Genomic DNA, 4,538 nt, shown 5'->3' with positions numbered 1-4,538 from the left:
TATATAATATAATATATAATTATAATACAATACATAATCATAATATAATATATTATATATAAAATAATATAATATATTATATATAAAATAATACATAATTTCGATCTCCTCCTTGTGTGGAGGAGATCGAAATGGCGCGTAGATAGGACGACCAACAAACGGAGAATGGAGCGCATACCGATGAGAGAAAGGAGTGAGAAAGGAGTGATGGCGGAGCGCACACAAGGAAAAACATAGAATAAAGAAAGAGAATAGGGAAACCGGCGAACGGAGAACCGAACCGGCAAGAGAAAAGAGCGAGAAATGATTGAGAGAGCTATGTGGAATAGGGAGTGATGAAGATGAGATATGAATAATGGGTAGATGGGGATTATTTCATTTCAACGGGGGTAAAATGAGAATAAATTTTTTTTATTAATGTGAAAGGAAGAGATTCCCGCACAAATTGAAATCATAAGCACCCTTTGGACTACTTCTTAAAAAGCCGTAAAAACAACTTAAAATTGTTGAAGAGACACTTTTAGGGGTCAGAATCAATGCCAAACTAAGCAGATCTTCTTTTCGTTGACAAAAAAATGCTAGTTTATTTATTTTTCATTTTAAAATTATGTAGTTGGCCTTTAGTCCTCCTCGTACCAAGAGTCTGGAAGATGCAAGTTAGAACCTACCCCAGTTGATTACAAAATTGGAATTCGCATTATTATATTAGACTTTTCAATGCTATTGCCTAGTTGTAAGAAGAATTAGCATAACCAATAAATTTTTCATCTTGGTCTCTAGGGCTGTTCATAAACCCGAACAACCCGCAAACCCAACTCACCCCGCCCCAACCCAAGCTGAAAAAAGCAACTCGCAGTATTATTTTTAAATTTGCGGCTCATTAAACCTCTGGTCCGAAGTGTTTGGGGCGGATTGCGGGTTGGGCCCATAACAACCCGCAATCCCCAATCCAACCCGCACAACTAACCCCAAGCTTTTGGCCCAAGCCGAACTGCCTAAGTTCTACCCTAGGCTCACTAACATTAGGGTTCACAATCTCATTCTCGGTTTCCCCTCTCGTGAACCCCCTCTTCTTGCCTCTTCCTTTTCAGTTTTCCCTCTTCTTCCCCTCCCGTGAACCCCCTCATAACTCTCTCCTCATTGCTCAGTCCTCTCGGCCGCCGTCTTGCCCACTTACTCCGGTGCTCTCTCGCCGGACTGGTAAGGTTGATTACTATTTCTATTTAATGATGAAGTTTGAATATTATATTGAACTTTAAGTCTTTGATTTTTTGAATGTTGAAACCGACCACCCAACCCACCCCGCACCGCCCCAACCCAACCCGAACAACGTTGGGTTGTGAAATTTTTCTAACATCGTTGGGGCCAAATATGTGCAACGCGCACCCTTTGGGGCGGGGAAAAAAAAGTCCTACCCCGCACCAACTCAACCCATGAATAGCCCTATTGGTCTCCCATTTGAATGGAATATTCCCAAATAAATGGGACTTTCTTTTCCATTGAATAAACCAACGGCAACCGTCATTTAGCAAGCAAAAAATAAATAAATAAATAAACCGTCTAAATAGCAATATGCTAAATACATTGAACGATACAAACATGCATTTACATGTACATGCACATACATACATACATACACATACATATATGTATGCAATGCATGCAAAACCACCGAGATAAGATGCGATAAGGAATTAATCACTGAGGCAATGCATGCAAATCAATGGGATAACTTCTGATGATAATGCAGGTTTATTGTCTTTTTTATTTTTATATAGTGAGCTACAATTTATAGGGTCCGAGTCAATTCCATCACACTAAACTGAATATATACTTCTTTCTCAAGATTACCTGGGTATACTACTACCTTCTATCCTATAACTCCTTATTTTACCAAGATTGAAAACATTGAGCAAGTTTATACTTACTAATTTATAGAAAAGAGGCTTTTTCTTAAATAAAAATTTAATTAAAAAGATCAATCTAGATTTCTAGAGATAATAGGTGAGATGAAAAGAAAGAAGGAAAAAAAAGGACATAGTTTGCTATGGTTTTATTCAAGCATATTATGCATGTCATTTTAAATAATTAGCTGTCATGTTCTCTCTTTCTCATGGTGCGGTTAGGGTTTCAAGTTTAAAATTCCTTCTTAGAACTAGAGTTTGTCACCGCCACTAGTTGGTCGCCAGACTCTCGACCCTTGAGACGGTGGCTGAGGTCGTGCAGGTGCGGTCAGTGGTTGATAGATGCGATTCATTGGTGATGGAGGCATAGATCTGGTGATGAACAGGAGGTTGTTGGTGGCTATGTGGCGCTAGGACATTGTTTGAGTTATTTTTATGTTCAGCTTCGTCAATTGTGGTTGTGGTTGCGCTTCTGCTGCAACGGCTCTACTTATATCCGATTTCTTTGGCTTCAGTAAAATGATTGGTGTCTTGTCATCGGCATCTATTCCTGTATGGTTGAGGCTATTTGTATGTTTCATAAGATTTTGTTAATTTTAATAAAGGCGTTGTTTTAACCAAGTTTATGTATTGTAATAATGGAGGTGGTTTCCCTACTTACTGATTTTGTTTATGTGTCACACCCGTCTGAGTTGGTTATTAATGGTGTGTGTTTGTTTATACCTAGATTTGTTTCTAGGTCGTGTCGCTTATTTCTCCAGTATTAGGGGTTTGGTCTTGGTCGACTGGTTTTATCCATGAACTGTAGTAGTTCTTGGTAATGAGCTTTAGTCGTACTCTATTTTGTTTGTATCAAGCGGGTCTTTTCCCATTAGGTCTCAACACTTATGTTCGCCTTTGTACTTCATCTGTCTTCAGTGATGGATTTAGTCAATGTTCGGGGTGAAATTCTCTTGTAGGTTGTGGTCATTTGCGACTCTTTGTGTAATTTGTTAATTATTAATGAAATTTTCCGTTTTAAAAAAATAATTAGGTGTCATTATGACCTTTTGTTTTCTCTTTATTAACTTAATAACAACTATTTATTTTTTAATAAAGTGAAATAAATAATATTTTTTACCACCTCAAGTGGTATCTCCGTTTTTTATCCAAAAAAAAAAAAAAAAAGAGTTATATACATAAATGTCCACTTAAAGGTCTTTGAACCTAAAAATGTTTACTATTCTATTTATCTACAAAACTGTCCATCGTCCTGTATAAAAATGCAAAATAATCCTTATATAAAGAAAAAGAACCAGAAATAATGAAACACAAAAAAATAAAATTTTGAGATTGAAATCTTAAATTAAAATCTGGAAAGTACATTTAATTAAACGGATCATATTCAATATATGGAAACTTTTTCCAACCAAAAATAACAAAGCACCCCAAAAACCAATTGCAAAAACGGGGATTACCCAATTTTTATTCCAAGAATTTTGATCGCCCTAATTTCTGTCTTTGTCGCCCAAAAGCCCTAAAAATCCACCTCCATGCATGAAAATTATATTTTCTTTATCATAAATATATAAAAATTCCAATAATGAGAATAATCTTGAACTACACTAAGAATAAAAATAACAAAATAACAAAAACATGCTAGGATTTCCTTAAAAAAGGAAAAAAAAAAAAGTCATTATAATAATAAACATAACATGCGTGGAAATTATATTCTCTTTAGAAATTACTCTTGTGAACTATTCTAAGAATGAAAAGAGCAAAAACATACGAGGATTGATACCCGCAATATAACAAAGTTCAATGGCAATAAGTTGTAGAAAACATACCATGCTTGAGATTAATGTTTCCTTGATCATAAATTCTTAAGAATTATAATAATGAAAGTATTTTTTGAACTATCTATACTAACAATGAAAAGAACAAAAAATATACTAGGATTAACAAAAATAAAAAAGGTAGGAAATCATTATAATAATGAGCATTCCATGCGTGAAATTAATATTTTCTTTATCACAAATTCCTAAAGATTATAGTAATAAAAGTATTCTTGAATTACACTAACTAACATAACGAATATGCACAAATGAATACGCATTTTCATTAGGATAATGATTATATTATTATGAAACAGAACTAATAATATATAAGAAACACGAAAAAAATATACTCAATAATAAGTGTTTTCATTATTTTAACATAAGTATCATTATCGAACAGACTGAAAAAAAAAAAAAATATATATATATATATATTAATGAATCTCAAACAATAAAATGCATGAGATATGAACTTATAAAGAAAGCTGATTCATTATTGTAATGATACTATCATTTATTATGATAAAAGTCCATACAAAAAGTTAACATGTAAAATAGAGTAGTGCTGGAACTTTGGACGGGCCGTCCGCGACCGCCCGAAAAACCCGAGGATTTGCCCGAGTCCGAACCCGACCCGCCCGAGATTTTGGGGCCGCCCGTCCGAGCCCAAATTTCCCCTTGAACGGGCCGCGGGCTTGTGTTAGTCCGCCCGAGCCCGCCCGAATTTTTTTTAAATATTTTTTAATTTTTATAATTATTAAGTTAGTTTGTGTTAAAATTATGTAAAAATCAAAATCAACATTCAATAGACATTATT

The sequence above is a fragment of the Morus notabilis genome, unplaced genomic scaffold, assembly GCF_000414095.1.
Source record: "Morus notabilis unplaced genomic scaffold, ASM41409v2 Scaffold340, whole genome shotgun sequence".
NCBI lineage: Eukaryota > Viridiplantae > Streptophyta > Magnoliopsida > Rosales > Moraceae > Morus > Morus notabilis.
The sequence above is the reverse complement of the archived record's forward strand: the minus strand, read 5'-3'. Positions refer to the sequence as shown.